At 38.9% G+C, this 19,846-nt stretch overlaps 1 protein-coding gene and 1 pseudogene across 2 annotated transcripts in view; both read right to left on the bottom strand.

Moving 5' to 3' along the window:
• Positions 1 to 19,846, bottom strand: part of TPRG1 (tumor protein p63 regulated 1) — a 136,641-nt gene that overhangs the window by 32,495 nt on the left and 84,300 nt on the right. The gene's annotated exons all lie outside the window — the stretch shown is intronic.
• On the bottom strand, positions 14,770 to 15,216 carry LOC123826739 (annotated as a pseudogene).

Below are 19,846 nucleotides of genomic sequence, written 5' to 3'. Positions count from 1 at the left end.
TCAACAGTGATCCAATCACGGTAGAATACACTATGATAACACTCTCCTTCCTTCTAGAGGCTGTATATCTGCTCATTTACCCAAAAACAACATTAGTTGTATTGATGACTTACAACACTGGTGACTCACCTGGAGTTTACCAGCATATATAGTTTCTAATATCTAAGTCTTTTTTATGTCTGCTGCTATTTGAATACATTGTGATGAGTTGATTTTTCTAATTGGCTTTTTGAGAAAGTAGACATAAAAAAATATAGGTCAGAGTTAAGTTGCTCCTTTGGCACCTGATCTTTCATAAAGAAGCGTTTGATCAGAAACTATAAGGCAGAACAAAAAAACCCTCTTGATGCCTTATTTAGGCTAAATGCTAAAGGCAAAAGCAAAAGGAATTAAATATGTTATATCCTGGTAAAAGCAGGCATTGGGAATTACCAGCTCATCATAAAATATACCTCTATGAAGGGGCACTCAAAAAACACAGAATTATCTGCTGGAGCATGGGCTCCTTGTGGTATAGGCTTTCCCTGCTAGGTGAGTGTTCTAGGAACCCATCTGTATCAGTGTACTAGCTGGTGTTGTTGAGAGAGGTTATGTTTGGCTTCAGGAGTTTTTTTTTTGAAGACTCTATGAATGTTTTTGCCTATTTCCTGATGGGTGATTTACGAGTGCACTTGCCCATACCACACTGAGTGTTCAGCAGTTTTTGACCAAAAACAGCATGACCCCTATTCCCCACCCTCCCTAGTCACCTGATCCTGCCCTGAGCAACTGTTTTTTGCTTCCCCGGTTAAAAAAAGTCCTCAAAGGGAAAGGTTTGCTGATGTGGAAGAGGTGAAACAAAAATGGCAGAAGTACTAAAAGGCAGCAAAATTGACAAGTTCAAAAACTGTTTTGAGCAGTGGAAAAACATTTTGATAGGTATATTGCATCAGATGAGGAGTGCTTTGCAGGTGACTGCAGTTTAAACATGTAAGAATAAATATACATTTTTTATAAATAAATTCCTGTATTTTAAGGGTTCCCCCTTATATTTTAGAAATAGTTCCTGAGCCAAAGGGGGTAGAGCCCAAGCATATAATAGATAAATAAATGGATGGATAGATAGAAAGATAGATAGACAGATCTCTTATCCTGGCCAAAGCTTAAGAAATTGCTTAAGTGTTTAAAAAATCATTTTAAAATGAAACCAAATTAACTATCTTTCCACAATATAGTTAAGAGGTGGCAGAACATTTCTGTGTCTGTCAAAACTAATTCTATTTGCATTATAAGATTATCCAAAAGGCTGTAAGAGCCACAGAGTTAGAACATGGTCTTTAATTAATCCCATACCATGCTTAGTATAGCAGTGTGAACCCTTGGGAAATTTTGATCATTAAAATTAAAATCTGCATGTATATACAACTTGCTGCAGATGCTTCAGGTACGACTTCAGGCTCCTTCTACCACATCACCATACATTTCTGCAAAGAGCAGAGAAGAAATGACTCTCAGAATATCAAAGTAGCTTCTTCCTAATTATTTAAAGGTCACCGAGATGAAGGCCTGTTTTGCAATCTGCGTGATGCCCAATAGAGTTTATGTTAACTAAGTACTGAATACTAAACAAAATGAATTATCATTTAAAGCCACAGAGACAATGTACTTATAGTTTTAAAGATGGGAAGTATTGAACTCTAATGTAACAACAATATTATTCACTTTATGAATCTATGCTCAGTGGAACTATGCTCAAAATCCTGCCCCAGGCACCTCTGTATTTCATGTGGCTCATATTCTCCTAGGAAAGAATAAGTATTCTAACAAAGTAGTAGGAGAAACCCACAAAAAGAGGAGCTATAATTACAGAGAGGGAGACTCCATCACTGAGGATCAGTGAATCCTGAAAGAAGTGGCAATTGGAAAATGAAAGTATAGTAAGAAGTGTGCATTCAGAGAGAAGAGAAAGATCATTCCAAGTAAAAGGACATAATACAAAGCATGAATCATGAGAGTGAGAAGGTACTGTAGTTCCCTCACCTCTTACTCTAAGTGAGGTAGATACTGAGTATTGTCCTTGAGCTTACAGTCTTTAACCAGTTCTATTTTGCCTCATTCTTCCAGAATGAGGAAGAAATTCTCTGCCTCCACCTCCTGTGTGTGTATGTGTGTGTGTTGGGAGTAATTGGGAGTGGCCCAAAAAAGGGAACATTCATTTCTGCATAGAAGCACATAGTTTACATACAGCAAACTCTCTCTAATAATTCATGGCCTGGAATAACAAACATAGCTGTTATTTATTACTGTGCACTTTATATGTATTATCTACACATTTTATAGCAAGCTTCCAAAGCAGATAGTATATTTTATGAGGAAATTGAAACCAAACTATTCAAAGAGCCTACTTAATAGTAGTGAAGTATTCTTTTTAGTTTATTTGACCTCAAGGCCTATGTATTCCCTCCTGTGATACATAGTCCACTCTTTATGTCTCCAAAAGGGTTAGGGGCTGGCAGTATGTTTTTCCTTACCAAACTCCTCCCCCAAATCTTGTAGGATACAGAGAATTTCAATCATGGTAGCTTATCATTCCAGTTCTGTCCTTGTTCATTCTCTTACACCCCAGAAGCAAAGTGGGCCCCAAGCACAAATTTTATTATCATATGTGGTAATCTTATGCCATCAATCTGACTATTGCATAATTTAGAATTGGTTCCAAGAAAGAGCTTTGTTTTTCTTTCTTTTTTCCCCTCACCTGTAGTATCTTACATATCACTGCAGAGGTAACACAGTATCTAACTACCGGATCCTACATCAGCTTTACTTTGATCATTGTCTAGAAACTTAAACTTCAGACTTCAACACCAGCCATCGGTCTCCCGTGCACAGACCCGTCTGGTGGGGAAGGGAAACTGATAAGGAGACATGTATTCTATATCCAGCTACCTCTTATTCTTAGAACTTCATACAGTATTGCCATAAGTAATTATAAAGAATTGTACAGAAACTGTTGACTATTTCTGTGTGACTTAAACCTACTACATAAGGGGAAAGTCAGCTAAGAGGGTAAATAAGTAGATTGGAGTCAAGCTGTAGAAGATATTGAAAACTGGAGTTATCCTTATCCTAGAAGACAGGGTGACAAACTCATTTTCACCAGGGACAACATTAGCCTCATGGTTGCCTTCAAAGGGCCAAATGTAACTTTAGGACTGTATGAATGTAACTATTCCTTGACAGTTAAGAGAGAGCTTGGCACTGCCACCGGGTAGAAACAAGGTGCTGGGCTGGATTCGGCCCTTGGGCCTTGTGTTTGCCACCTGTGATATAAGACATTATTACCCTACAAACAATTGAGGGCTGAGGAAACCTTTTAATAAGAGGAGAAATATCAAAGTGACCGTGGCTTTGATTAAAGAAGCTTAAGTGGTCAGAACTTGAGAGGCAAGATGGATTTTGGAGAGTATGAAATAAGGGAGCCCAGTTAAGAGCCTCTATGTGGAGAACTTATGAGGCCTAGATCAGAACAGTGAGGACAATAAAAAGGAGAATGAGGTGGACTTCAGAGTCAAAGATAACAGGATCTTGATCTCAAGCTGCATATATCCTTGAAAAACTGTTTAGTAAACCCTTCTCTCAACTATTCTATGGCCCTGCGGTTTATATCCTCTGTGCATGAGAAGACAGCAGTTCCCTTGGGTAGTCATTTCAGGCCTGGGAGGGAGATGAGTTTCCTCCCAGACCTGCTGAGTTTGGGGAGTCTGTGGCATAGCAAAACCATCCTGGACATTTCTTTGCACCCCTTCCTGCCATGTCTTTCCCTACCTTCCCTCTAGCAAACCTTCTTCAGAAGTCAAAGCACTGTTTAATTGTCCATACCCCTCTAGTCCCCAATTTAGGAGCAGGAGAGAAGAAAGTGACTGGTTCCCACAAGCCAGCTAACACCACTGCCTTCCCAGTTTGTGAGGGTGGAGGTGGAAGTGGAGGCCTCCCATCCAAACAGACCAGGCTTCCAACTCCATGGAAACAGAGAGCCAAGGTAAAGCCACTGCCAGAGGAGACCCACGTCACCTCACTTATGACCTGTGGAACAACAACACAGATAGGAGTGGGATGGAATCTCTCCTCACAATCTCGCTTCCAGTCTCCAGCTTTAAAGAAAAGAAATTCCTAAGGAATGACATAAACCAATTAGAGAGCTGCCTAAGCCAAGCCCAAGTCCTAAAACAGAGACCGTGGGCCCCTATTAGATGGAGTGATCAGAACAAGGGCCAAAACAAGCAGATGTGGGACCTTGGGATGCCTGCATCCTGGCCTGTCCCAGAAGGGAGCTTGATCCCCACACTGCAGAGGCTGCTCTCATCCACGTCCTCACTTCCAAGGATGTCTGTGCCAACAGTGCATCCCAACCTTCTTTCTCTGATGATCTGGCCAGGTTTCCCTGCTCATTGCTAGGTAGCATTTAATTAGCTTGTGAGAAGCTGTCACCAAAGTATGTGTGGGAAAGAATTGAGATTTGGAATAACTTGTCACCTTAAAGCTTTTGCTTATTTCTTTTTACAATGTGTATATTTAGTTCCATGTAGAATTTAGAGTTACAACTAAAATATTTTTTCTAGTCCTGAAATCATTATAAGTGTGAAGAATAGAGAGGAATAAGTAAAGGTAGTGATAGACATGGAGTAATTGATCACCTAACATATGCCACAGTCCTTACATTATGTAATTTCTTTTAATCCCTCCACAACTTTATGAGCTGTGTATCATCATCGTCATCATCTCTATTTCACTGAGAATTAGGGAGGTTATGGAAGTTTTCAAGGTCACTCAAGTAGCAAGTGGAGGAGACATATACCAGCTCTAAAATGTGGTACTGTTGCCAATCTAATATAATCGCTATTTTTACATAAAATTTAATGGGAGGAAAACTGGTGGCAAGTAGAGAAGCAAAAAAATCCAAAAATAAGGAAAATTACATCTAATCCCACCACCCAGAGATAATCACCCTTAATATTGTGTTGTAAATCCTGCAATTACAGAAGTTTAGCTCCCTTTTTGGAGCTCCTGCACTGAGGCTGCAGAAAGCTTTTGAACAAATTACATCTTCTTGTTATATTCAAAATCAGAAAGAAAAAACAGGAAAAATATTTTCACATTTTTAAAAAGTAAATTTGAAACATAGTCATCAAGTCCTACAACATGTTTCAACACTACTTGGTGTCTGGAGAATTAGAAAGCATCTGGGTCCTTTTAATGCCCGTTCTCCAGAAGCTCACCTGAAACAGCAGCCGTGGGATCATAAAGGCACAGCCAGGGGTCTGGGCAGACTCTGTGGTAGCAGCCAGAGGGTCTGCCGTGCCCACTGTAAGCTTGTCTGGTGACCACGGCTTTAAACAATGTCCCTGGCTTCAGTGTGTCCACCTTCAATCCATGTTTATCATTTTTACCCAGCTTCATTGTCAGGGCTGTTTTCAAGGTTAATGATTTACATATTTATGAACACCCTTTAAGATAAACAAAGCACTCTGCCAACAAAAGGTAATTGTCAAGATCTCTAATAATTAAGGGCTTGACTTTTGAGATGAAGGTCTTGCCAAGGGGATAAAGGAGTCATGATAGAACCCCTTTGTAACCCTAAACAATAAGTTAGTAGCAAAATCATAATAAAAATGCTACTATAATATCCTACCTTTTATAGGTGTAGAATATAAATAGTAATGATGATGATGATGGCAAATACTTATTCTCTTTGATATCATATTTTCAAATACTTTGCAAATGATTGGCATAGCTTTTTCATGTTATCCTCAGAATAACCCTATGCAGGGATATATCATCTTATTTCACAGATAAGGAAGCTCCATGAAATTTTACAAAATGTTTTAACCTATAAATCAACCATCTCATTTGACTCATACAGTCCCACTATTTTTTCTGTTTTGTTGGATGAAGAACTATGACCCAGAATGTCAGTTTGCCTATGTTCATAAAATTGTTACAAATCAGGTCTTGGTCTAAAACTGGGTCTACCTAGGGTTTTTTTCAACTAACCTGCAACAGTCTTTGTGTTCAGTCATACAATCATGGAAAAACTCCCCATCCAGTTAACTCCTCAAATACCCCAAGGTTGGCACCTTGTGCTCCCTATTTATCTGACTTAGTTTCAGCCTGGGTAACTCCAAAGACATCTGCAAAGGTTCTCCAAAATGACCTCATTTTAAACCTTTTCTGCAATCCAATTTGTGAAGCATAAGGAGATAATGGGGCATCAGTAGTAAAATTTTGAGCACAGAGATGAATTAGTCAGTGTGGCATTTTAAGATAATCTGACAGCCTTAAATTGAATTGGTCTGAGGACTGGTGAACACTGGAGGCAGTGAGATCTAATAATCTCAGAGTGCTTAATATTTATTTAGGCTATCTTAGACACTAGATAGTCTCAATTAATCCTCACCATCCTATGAAAGTACAGTATGTCTTCACTTAACACTGTCAATAGGTTCTGTGACTTTAGGTGAAACAAGGTACAATTAAGCCAACTTTAACATAGGCTGACATAAATAAAAAGTCAAGTTCCTATGGCATCTCATCAACATTATAACAAAATGACATTGAATGAAATGAAATTATTCGAGGATCTGCTGTACAGGCTATCATCACCTTCATTTTATAAATAAAAAACCAAAGGAAAAGGAATATAAGAGACATTTCAAAAACTATATAGTCACTAAAGGGCTGACCCTGAACTTAAACCAACATACAACGTCTGGTTAGTCCATGCTTTTAACCACTACATTGAAGGAAAGTCAGGAAACTACCATAATTACTGAAGTGAGAGGTAATGAAAACCCAAAGATCACAACAGTAGAAATGGAAAGGGTTAGGTGTGAAAAATGTGGCAAAAAGAGACTTGACAGAATCTGACAGCCTGATTAGATTAGGGGAAAATAATAAGGAGCCAAAGATGACAGAATTTTCAAGCCTGAATAATTAGGAGGACACAAAGGCCATTCCCATAAATAAAGGCCTGCAGAAGAGAAGCAGGTTTGTTGGGGAAGCATTAGATAGGGGGAAGATGACAGGTTGAGTCTGAGATGCCTGCGGGGCATCCAGGTGGAGACAGCCAAAGGGAAGAAATGCAGGTGTGGAGTGTTTCCCACCACTGAGCCCCCAGACTTTCTATAGGTCCAATCAGCTATTTTTAGCCTAGAGTTGTAGTCTTAGACTTGCCCTGCACATTGGTGAGTGACACAGGATAGAATTTTCCATAAATGCTTGGATTTGAGAAAAAATGCTCACGTACAGGCCCAAGCATCCATAAACAAAGCCACCTCTTAACAAGCTGGATTCTTGTGCAAAACCATCTTAAGCTGCTTATTTTCCAAACTTAAGATATTAGGCACACAAATCAGTGGCTTGAGGAGAGACACAGTAGTAACAGCTGAGTAATTCTTTCCTTTCCACAGCAAGCTGTCCTTGCAAAGGTGAATTTGCTCCTACATGATAATGAAGTCTATTTAGGATTTTTGAAAGTGAAGGTTGGCTCAAAATGTTTTCCTCAGCCCAGCTTAGGCCTAAGAGGACCCATGAGCTGACTGAGGTGGGAAGAGAAAAGAAAGACAGAAGGGGACAATGGAGAAAAGTTCAAGATTGGCAGAGGAAAAACGAGGTGGGTACAGAAACCCAGAATTCTTTACACAGACAATGCTGTGTCTTAGTTACTCAGGATTTGTGATCACGGCATTGAGTGGGTTTGCTCCTTCTTAAAAAATTAGCAAAGAACCCCCCAGATGATATGATGAATAGTATATAACTCTTCATGCTAGTCCTGTGTGGTATACTAGTCATTCCTTTCCTCCTGTAATACATGTTGGTCTTTGGAGTTTTGCTCTGACTTCCCACTATAATTTCACTGCAGATTTCAGAAAGAATTAACCAGAATGCATAGCCTTTGCTTTCTCAGTTAATCACAAATAGAACCGTCTGCTCTTTATATACAATATATTACTCATTTTTAAAAAGTGAAGTAACTACATTATCGGTCCAAGTCTAAAAATTTTGAAATTTCATTTAGCTGAACTTTCAGTGGGTATACATATATGCATGTACACCCAGAAGGATCTCTCTCCAATTTTTCTCTCCCCTCTCCCCACATTTCACCACTCTTTCTGTTATAAACTTACTCTTAAAAATAAAAATGCTCATCTACATGGTTGGTACTCATGGTTACCTGGTTTTGTTACTCAAAACCATGTTTACATGGTTTTGTCACTCAAAAATTGAGTGACAAAACCACATATTTCATCATTGTGGACTCCATTTCTCTAAATCTTTTCCTACACTCCTGCTTGAAATTTTTTTTTCCTTTAAAAATCATCAATTCGATTGGCACAAATATATAAAAGATAAACACATTTGCGTTTGCTTACACTTCAAGAGTTCACTCTTCATTGAAAGTGCTGATATTTTAAACAGTCATTGCAAAACCCCAGTGGTTTTTCTGGGCAACACCAACTGAGTATCTTCAATCAAAATAACCTTCGTGCTGACAGATACTGTGATGCCACAGCACTTAAAACAGTCAATCTACCAGCAGCAGTTCTGAATACTTCCTCTCTGAAATCATCAGCACCTAAAACAAAGTACTCACATATTAGAAAAACTTTCCTGGAAAAATCACAGTGCTCTTTAACTGGCAGGGGCTCTAAGATATTTCTTGTTTCTTTTCTCATTCTATCTACTGGCTTCTACTTTCCCTCTTCTCATTCCTGCTCACATCACTCTATTATCACAATATTTGCAGATTAATCCTTAAAAGAAGCATTTTAATAACTTTCAGCAAAGTATTGTCACATTCTTTTTAGAGAATCTTAAGTAGTTGGTGGTATTTATAGGGAAATAATACACATTACTTTTATTTGAATTTTAGAGAAATATGCAAACAACTTGAGTATTACCAATAAAGTAGTAAAACCTGATCCTCTGACACAGAGAGTTCTGAGGTCTAGTATTCAGTGACACGTATGTTCACTTACATAGATTCATGGTGCCCTGACTATAAAGACAGCCTTGTACTAGGAATATAACCAGCAGTGCTTACAATGGTATTAGGACACAAAGTTAGACAAGCAATGCTGTTGGGGTAAAAGAAGGTGGCAATTAATAACGTGTCAGAGCTGAGTTTTCCTTTATAGGAAATAAAATTCTCAGACCAAGTTAAAAACCATAATTACATTTGTATATATGAACTATGATCAAGAACTTTGGGAAATACTTCTTTTTTCTCAGATGTTCTTAGTGCACATTAGTCTGAAGCATTCTAGAAGTGCTTGAGTTAGAAATCGATCTGACTAGATGCAGTCTGGTGTTGTTTTTCGTTTACCTGGAGCACTGAACACCTTTCTGATGTGTATGATTCCATGCAACACACTATGCCTGATGTTCTTAGAGAGCCCTTCTGTGTTTGACACAGGAAGGCTTCAGTGCTCTCACTAAGTGGATTCTTGCAGCACTGTGAGCCTACCTTTCACAGGTCTGGCAGGTCTCAGAAAGTAAGATTCATAAGACAAAGTCCACAAACACTTTCCAAACTGCTGGTGAAATCTGTCTTCTCCCAACAATGTGGCAACCAGTATTGCAGAAAAATAACCAAGATCATCTTAGGAAAATGTAAATAATTTAAAGTAGAAAGAAAAGATGGATGTAGGTGGGAGAAAGGCAGGAAGTTATCTTCCTGAAGGTAATGGGAAAAAACATGGATCAAGAGCTAGGGCGCAGGAGTGGGACCATGCTGATGCCTGACCTTGTAATGTGTATCCATATTTTTTTTGTTAAATACCATTGATCTGTCCTTGCTTTTAATACAATTCTAACTGCAGAAGTGGGGACATGTCCAGTCTCCTTGTTTGTTGCAAAACATGAAGAGGGCAAAGTGAATTTAAAGTGTTAACCTCTCTGTCCAGATCTTTGATTTATTTAACTCAAGATTTAGGTTTGTATCTGGGCTCTACAATTCACTAACTCTGTGATCTGGACAAAGAACTTCATCTCCCTATGCCTTACTTTTTGTGTCTATAAAAGAAGAAAATAATTTTTACCTCCCAGGACTATCAGGAGGATAAAATGAACAATGGGCGTGACGATTCCCTGCCTCACTCAGTTTTAACAAATGTCTGTGGAATGAGTGTTTGGTTGTTGCTGAACATTCCCCATCATGAAAATATATTCCCTCTTGGCTTCTATGATTCTATCCAACATTATTTTTAAGGAAATGGTTGAAAATGTCAATATTATAGTCAGTAAACTTTAACTGTATTCAGTTACTCTATTAAAACATATTCTTAAAAAAGTGAAGTACTCTAATTTCATAACATCAAAATTTCCAGCAATCATAAGAAAATCTTACTTTGCTTATGCATTTTTATTATTGCTATAAAATAAATGATTAGTTGGCTTTTTTTAAGAAAAAAACAAAACAAAACAAAACCAGGAAGTCACCATGAAGACATTTCCTCTCCTAAACTTCGAAAGAAGCTGAAAACCTATGGAATGGATCTGAATAAATTATTATCACTCCATTAGACCTAAGTTGTCCCATTACATTAAAAGATAAGCACAAACAGGAGGCACAGATAATTGAGGTTTGATATAGCAATGAAAACGAATGGTCAAGGAACTCCAAAGCCTTTACTACTTAATACATAAACCTGGTAATTTAAGTTATGGGCAAAGTAACTCAGACCCAATACATTAGTTCACCTTGCGAGTGGGTTGACTTAAAGTTTCCTTCTTAGATATGCATGGCTTACTCAGTAATAATAATAAAAGAGAACCACAAAAATTCCACACGTACAGCATCACTCCCTCCAAACCAGCCCCAGCATGCCAGGTTGCAGTGCACTTAAACCCACACACCAAGAGTTTTAACTTGAGCTTGGCTGGGGAACTTGGACGGGACTTTCACTATTCAGAGACAGAAAATATTAATTATCATAAAATCTGTCATTATCTTCCCATCCCCCCTCCACATCCCCATCTCGCCTATCTCACCCTTTCTCCCTCCAGCCAGCAAAATGAGGAACAGTGATTTGCAGAATAGCTTGTGGTTTTACTCAAAAAAAAAAAAAGGGGGCTGGCTGTGTGTATCTATTCAAAGTAATCAAAACAAGGAGATGAGAGAGGTATTCTTTGCAGTGCCCCAAGGTGCTTTTGTAGAAAATCCAGAAAATATGACTTCATTAGAGCACCTACAAAATAAAAGTAAAGAGAAAGAGGGGCAAGGGAGAGAGGGCGTCAGACTGAGACAGATAGAGAGGATGGATAAGAGAGGGAGAGAGAAAACTAATGAGAGGAGATAGAAGTGAGACAAAAACAAAACGAGGCAAAAAACCACGTGTTTAATGCCCTCTCCCCTACTCCCTCTTCCTTTTGAACTGCATGTCTGGACAGATAAAGCTATTAGGAGAGTGTGTAGAAGCAGCAAGCAGAGTTGGCCTGGCATACTTAGAGAACAGGCGAACTCCTGCCTACAAGATAAGACTCCAGGAGTGCCTGGATGACCCACTGCCCAAAATAACACCATTTCACCCACTGGCTGATGTCAAAAATTCCACTGTTTGTGCTTCATTTATTTTGGAAAGATCTATGATACCCACTAACATTGCCCTGGGTTAGGGAACTCTTTCAGCCTATTTGCAAACATTTATAATCTGTGTGTGATTTTCAAGGTCTCTCCCGGATACTGGTTTGTAATCAAGGGTATGAGAAAAAATATGTAAAAACAGTATATTCCTGAGCATAACAAGAGTCAAATCAGAAAGTTAAACTCATTGACGACAAAATTTACCTCTTCAACTAGTCCTCAGTCCATGTGAAACCCAAGTTCACCATGAACATTTAGTTTGTATTACAAATTAAGGAAGATGAAAAATACCAATTACATTTTGACTTTATATTTATAAAACTCTGTGTTGCATAATTAAAATAATTATGCAGTGTCCCAATAATACGCACAAACACACACATACAAGCATGCACACACAACTCCACAATAATACAACTCCAGGGTTGTTTGGCTCAGGGGCTAAGTGTCATTTTTAAAAAACAATTTCTTTCCATCTTTCTGCTTTGCTGTCCTCTACATTTCACTTTAGTTCCCCACATGGTAGCAAGATGGGTAAAGCTATAGGAGCTTTCACAGGCAGACCCACCAATGTAGGAACTTCTTTCTTCCATTTTTTAAAAAAAATCAATGAAAAAAAAAGTTACCCTGAGTTTTCCTGGAAAACTTTCACTTATGTAAGAAACAATATTACTTAGTGGTTTAGAAGCACAGACTGGGGCCAGATTCCTGAGTTTGAATCTAGTTCTATCACTTACTAACTGTGTTTTCTTGGACCAGTTACTTAACCTCTCTGTTCCTCAGTTTCCTCACTTGTAAAATGCAGTTAACAGTAGTATTTACCTCATAGGATGCTATCTGAATTGAAACAGCATCTGGGTCATAGTAAGTCCTATTACATGTTAGTTATCAGGCCTACCCGAATTGGGTTACACTCCTGCCTAAAGCATTAACTCACAAGGGAGGAAGCTTACCAATCACTCATCTCTTGAATCTAGAGATCACTTTCCCTGAGTCATGTAACTTCTCAGAAGAGAGTTCTTACATAAATAAAACCAGTTCTGGATAGAATGAAAGAAGCGGTTAAGTGGTTGTTGGGTAGGCAATAAACATCATGTACTACATATACCCCATCCATTAGTCTTTATTACAACCCTACCATCCCCATATTACAGAGAAAATCTAAGACTCAAAGGAGTTAACTTGCCCACAGTAAGGGAAACAGAAATGGCAGGGGTGGTGCTTCAAACCAGACTGTTTGCTAGTCCTGTGCTCTCTCCACTAGAATGGTCAGCTTCATTTTAATGGAAGGGCCAAGGCTTCTACAAGTCCCCATTTGCACAGCTTGCCTTTAGCCTTATGGAGTTGCATGCAGGAAGGATTTGGGAGCTTGTCTCTATATCGTAGCTTAGGGGAGTGGAAAAGTGGAAAGAGTGGATGAGAAAGACAAAAGCAGCTGCAAGTTCTTCATTGCATACTATTCATGTACATATTAAATGAACAGTGTCTGAGTCCCCTCTCACTCATGACAGACTTTTTTCCCTCATAATTTAAAGGACATTATTAAAAGTATCTTAGCTGCCTACAAGTAAGAAAGCAGGGATATGGATTTTGATGTACTTTTGGTCGACCTTCATTCATTTTTCTAATATTATCCATGATAATAGGTCTTACCAATTTTTTTCTTCCTGTGTTAGTTTATGCATTTTATATTTTACCAAGAAATCATCTGTTTCCTCTTAGATGCCAAATATTTTCCAACAAATTTGTATGTGGTATTCTTTTATGATTATTTTAAGTTTTTCTCTCACACTGGTTTTACCTTTTTCCTCATTCCTAATTTTATCTATTTCTGCCTAATATTAGTGATATTAGTGATTAATAATATTCTGCCTTTATATTAAAAATACCTTTATCTTCCTCGTTTTGCCTTAAATTAATCAGGTTTTAGATTATTTGTTTATTGCAATAACTTCTACCTTTATTTTTATTAATTTCTATTTCCTTATTATATTTTATTTTATTTTATTTTAATGTTCTTCCTTTATTTTATAAATATGAGTACTAGGTAATTTTTAAGTTGTTTCTTATTTGTAATGAACATATTAAAAACTTTGCTGACTAGACCACATTTCCTTTTAATCTTTAACCCATAGGCTATACATTTTCTGCGCTAATCTATTATTTCAAGTATGACATTCCTACTTTAAGAAAACTTTTTTTCCTATACTATGCTAGGCTAGAGTGACCCAAAACTAAGTAAGACCCAGTTCATCATATGCTATACCTTATAGTCCAGCATGGAGATAGTCCTATACAGAGCTGGTGCAGAGGTGAGATTTACATTAACAGCAAAATGCCCAAGTAGCAAAAGACAAGGTGTTATAATACCACTACTCCCTCCCCTTCTCTGCAAAAGGAATTCCACCCAACCATAGAGATAAGAGGAAGTGGCTACGGATCCAGCTCAGAGATCTTCCAGATACAAAGTTGTGATCTACCAGGGTATTCTTACTCTTTGTTTAAGACCTCTTCTCCTAATTCATTTGCCTAGCTGACGGGCTGAATTCAGTTTACACTTTCACTCAGACAGTCCCCTCTGTAACTTCCACAAACACCTCCTTAAAGAGGGAATTACCTCTCTGCCCTGTTCCATCCAAAGTCACAAACTACAGGTTGACGATGCATCTCTAGACACAACCTGCACTAGTAGACAGTGAGGTCTGTCTCTGTGTGATGGATCAGCTTATGTCATTCCTCCTCCAAACCAGATGAATTCCTTTGTTTTTGTTCTTGATTCAATGAGGGTTTTCTTTTCCTTCATTTTTTTTAAAAAAATCCCTTTATTATAAAGAAAATACACAGCTAAACAGAGGTGGAAGAGGATTGGGGTAAAAGATGTGGCAAAACTTAATCACCAAAAAAGCTGTCCAAACATGGTCTCCTACTGTGGAGGAGAGTGGATCGCCCCTTATTTCTCCTGCCTTTCCTGGTTCAGAGAATCCTGTTCCTAGCAGGGGTAGGCCCAGGAAGCCCCATTTTCCAATATATTCTCTTCCTGGGAGTTTGGGAACAGTTGCATCATTCTCAGGCTTGCAAGATACAGTGACAATATAAAGAAGAGAAGACGTTACAACCTTTTGTTTCAAGGTCATCTCCAGCCCCATCCCTTAGTATTGGATGCCAAAGAGTTGAACCCCATGGAACTGGGGCAACTTGGGCAACAGTATGCTAAGCAATAAGGCTGTGCAATGAGGAAGTAAGCAGCATCATACTTGGTGTAGAAGCTGGCTAGGAGACAGAGTACCTAAAGTACAATAGGAGATGCTGAGGAATTGGCAGAAAAGGGTAAATTGGAGCCCATAATCCATCTGCTTAGAGTGTGTCAGTAGTAAGCCTTTCCTTGGTCAAGGGTCTCAAAGGGTATCCTTTTCACCCCATGTTGAAGACATACAATGCCAAGCTATGGATGACATTGGTCAGGGTTCAGACAATAGAAATGCCAAGTAGAACCACATGTAGCAGTCCCACCAAGATGATGCAAGCTAGCCAGACGTTCTGGCTACTCATCACTCAAGTTCAAGGTTGACTTCCCTGTGTGCCACCTACACATTCATCCTGCCAGCTTCAGAACCTGGTTGGCTAGGGGCACAGGGCTCCAGTGAGGTTTTTCATACTGCCTTTCACTGAGCACTTACTATGTATCAGACATTGTATTAAACAATTTATATACATCATATAATTTAAAACTTGCAACAAAACTCTTTATTTTTTTTTATTCTTGTTCAAGTACCGTTGTCTCCATTTTCACCCCACCATGCCCTCTCATCCCCCTATCCCCACCTCCCACCTTCAAACCTAAGCCCCTTGGCTTTGTCCATGTGTCCTTTATACAGCAACAACTCTTGACACAAATAAAAGTATGCTCATTCTACTGAATAAAACTTAGAGAGGCTGAATAACTTACATAAGTTAAAAAGAATTCCCTCACATAGAAAGTGGCAAAGCTACAATTTCAAGGTAGATTCATCTAACTCCAAAGGCAATGCTCTTAGTCACAAGGCTATAACTGCCTCTTTCTGCACCGTAATCATGTTGCAAAATATATTACAGAACATTGATTTCCTGAAACCTACAGATTTACCAGGTGTGTCCTCTGCGATCAACTGAATCATACATAGGAATGTTGAACAGGTCAGAACAGGGCCTCACTATAGGCTGCCAAGGACTGTCCTCCACTATGCTAACTGTCCACCCTCTGGGGCAGTGATTGGCAAACCAGGGCCCATGGCCAAATCTGGCTCATTTCCTGTTGTTTCTTTTTTTTACATGTCATTGGAACACAGCCTCACTCATTCATTTACATATTGTCTATGGTTGCTTTCACACTGTAACAGCAGAGTTGAGTAGTTGTGAGAGACCTTATGGCCCATAAAGTCTAATATATTTACTGTCTATAATTTATTTAGAGAAATCATTTGCTGGCTTTCAGCCTAGAACATACCTCACCTCAAATATATCTTGAAAGGTTTGATTTGAGGAATCTTATTATTTTATATTCTGTTCATACTTCATAAGAACACAGACCATAGGTGCTTGGCACTCTTGTTCTTCCATGATACCACTAGCCTTATTTAATTAGCAATGGGCTGTGACAAGATGGATAGAAACAGGCATTGTCCATAGTATCATTTACCATGTTGCTGAGATGAGACATTATGGGTCTGGATGAGCAATCTGCTCAGCTTATAAACCAGTCTGCTTTCCAGCAACAGCTTCCACATCTCATCCTGGGTCAGAAGATCCAGGGCTATGACAGTGCAGACTCCTCCTGACCTCTGGACCCCTGAGGTTCTCTCTCAACCCAGGCGAGCAGAAACCACTCCCCAAATGTTCCCCTTAGGAACACTAAATCTAATGATCCAAGCATAGGTTATCCAGGTCATTCACAGCTCCAAAGTCATGGGCTAACAAAATTATATTAACTCCATAATAACAAAGGGTCAAGGAAAGAAAAGGCACCAATTTTAAATCAAGTGACCAAGTGTACAAGGGAGACACAGTGGTAGGGATCTTTGATAGGCAGAGATCTTTGATATGAGTGAATACCCTTTGTGAAGAGGGTCAATCAGCCTGGAGATACACATCTGAGAAAGCACATGGTTTACAGTTCATAAATCTGAAAACATATTTATGGATATGAAGAATTAGGTTTCTATGTGGCTACAGTGATTTCCCCATTTCTAAACAGGTTGGGACAGACACCAGTGAGCCGTTTGCCAGCCCATATAATAGTGTTTCCAATGTAAAGTGTGGAATTGGACTAGAAAAGATGTAAAGTAATTCACAAGAATTACTATGGATCAATGCTACCTATGATCCTCAATACATTTTCTTTTTAAATAATCCATGAAACAATCGTTTTCCAACAACTGATCTCCTTTTAGCACTTGAAACCTATAAACTTTTATTTATTTAGTATTCTGTTCTCTGTACACTGGTCAAATGTGTACCCACTGCAAATTCTTAATGAATGAAATATCTTGATTTTGGGAGGCTTGAGTCACCAACAAAAAAAGACATTAAAAACAGCAATTGCTTCTAATAGAATTGAGTTATGTCATTTTCCCACTCTTAACTTCATCCTACTTACTATCTGCATTCTTTTTTCCACCAAACTGCCAGACCACCCAAATTAATTCCTCTCCTCTCTTTGTTTTTAAAACATGAATGTGGTTTTAAAATTCCTCTTAGATCCTAGGGTAAGAGGTGTGTTCATATGTGTGTATTTAAGGTGCTTCTTCATATGCAGATAATTACCTTTGGGGGCAAATACATCATGTAGACTTACCTCTGTCTCACACTCAGTGCCTTCAAAGCCCTAGGAGGGCTGGAAACTGTAGGGGAAGCTGCCTTGGTTGGGCAGAAAGCCACAAGGCTACATGTTTTACACAAACCTCCTGTTCCGTGCTATTTCCTCTCTATCCTTCTGTTGCCAAACCACCGTAGTTCAGCTAATTCCTCCTCGAGCAGCGTCTCACCCAGCGCTGCAATTACAGTGGAGACAGAAATGGAGTTGGAAATGAAGTAATGAGGAGGCACAGAGAGGAGGCCACCATGATTCATCCCTAAGGCATGTGGGGGGTCATTAAATCTATACATGCGGTCCACTAGTCACTAATTTTACCCAGTAACTAAAAGAAAGGAGGAAGAAGTGAAAATTAGGTGTTTTGAGAAAATCCTGTCTCTGTTGGTCCCTTTCTGAGAAAGAAGCTTACTGAAAAATGCCAACTTGTCATCGTAAATAATCCCAAGGTATTATTTAGAACATCCATAAACCAAGGCAAAGAAGAGTACAGACTGTCCACTACTTAGAATGGCTCAGCTTGACAATGGTGCAAAAGTGATATGCATTCAGTAGAAACCATACGTCAAATTTTGAGTTTTGACCTTTTCCTGGGCTTGTGACATAAGGTGCAATAACCACAGGGAGCCGCAGCTCCCAGTCAGCCATGCGATATGCAATTGCGAGGATAAACAACCCATACCATATAGTGTACTGTGTTGCCAGCATTTTTCTGGATATTGTTTTGTGTTTTAAATCCAATCACATCTACAAAATATTCACCTGAATGTGTCTTCTGCTCCTGGTAAGAAGAAGAGGAAGGCAATTACTCCCTTGAGGTGAAACCTAATATAATTGCCCAACTGTAGCCTAATGTACATGTTCTGAGCACGCTGAAGGTCAGCTAGGCTAAGCTCTAGTGTTCAGTTGGTTAGGTCTTTTAAATGCATCTTCAACTGATGATATTTTCAACTCAAGATAGTTGTATCAGGACATAACACCACCATAAGTCCAGCATCATCTATATAGGAATTATTAACAAGGTATTGTTTATGCAGTTTCTAGTTAATATACATGATCATTTTGCCTTAAACACTAATACTTTAATGTATGCTTAAGACATTATTTTGGCATGTTTCCTATGACTTGAGATTTCCCAAGAGACAAAAGGAAGAAACTGTTGCATCAATAGCCCAAGAAATTTTGCTCCTGGACCTTTTTTTTTCCTTTTTTTGAAGATTAGCTTACTCTGCTCTCTAGTAGTGACCCAACACTGAATTCCACATATTTCCCCTGAAACTCTTTTTCCTGACTGCTGCATTCATCCCAATAGCAGTACCATTCTCCTTGCCTCCCAGGCTCCCAATCATAGCCATTTCTAATGCCATCTCTCATGCTCTTCCCCTTTTGCAATTCCCACCCCAAACCCCACTTCCAGCATCAAATCAACGTCTGCTGCTCCTGCCTCTTTTGCAGGAGTAACCATCTCTCCATCCTCACATCCATCTCAAATAGTTCAGGCTCTCACTATCTTCCCTGTTCAACTGCAACAGCCTCCTAACTCTCTCCCTTCCTCTATTGTCCTACTCCCATCCTTCGGCAAAAATCTCTCCTCCCAGTGTTCCTTGTGTTAAAAATCACATCAATTATTCCAAGGGTCTTTTGGAACAGTAGTTCTCATTTCTTCAACTGAGAAAGCCCTTATTTAATTCTTAAGACTCATCTCCTTTAAGAAACTTTCTGTGATCCCTGAGCTTCCTGAACAAGATGCCCCAGCTCAGTATTCACGAGTATGTTAAAATAATTACATTTAGCCCTTGCTGGTGTGGCTCTGTGGATTGAGTGCTGGCCTGTGAAGCAAAGGGTCACTAATTTGATTTCCAGTCAGGGCACATGCCTGGGTTGCAGGCCAGGCCCCTGGCTGGGGATGCGCAAGAGACAACCACACACTGAGGTTTCTCTCCCTTTCTTTCTCTTCCCCCTCTGTCTAGAAATAAATAAAATCTTTTTTTAAAAATAAAAACAAAATAATTACATTTAACTCTTTGTCCCACAAAAGACTTTGAGGGATGAAACTATTTTTTCTTTCAATTCTCAACACTTTACATAGTACCTGACCTATGGAAGGCATGTCAAAAAAAACAATGTTAAATGGATCACTTCTTCATTTAAATTCAGCTGTAGCTTCCATCTTACCAAGCATGTACAATCATTTTGCACTGACATTCAAAGTCTCCATCCTTCATCTGACCCCACTTCTAGCCTTATCATCCACTATGCATTCATTACACTTAAGCAAAACTGTACTCACTCACTATTCTCTGCATTTCCCTGCTATTTCTTGTCCATGTATTTCTATTTTTGCTATACCTTCCACATGGGCCAGGCTTTTCCTCTAACCC

This window comes from Phyllostomus hastatus, unplaced genomic scaffold, assembly GCF_019186645.2.
Source record: "Phyllostomus hastatus isolate PE091 unplaced genomic scaffold, TTU_PhHast_1.1 phas_contig_86, whole genome shotgun sequence".
NCBI classification, from domain to species: domain Eukaryota; kingdom Metazoa; phylum Chordata; class Mammalia; order Chiroptera; family Phyllostomidae; genus Phyllostomus; species Phyllostomus hastatus.
This window is presented reverse-complemented; position numbering and strand designations above follow the sequence as displayed.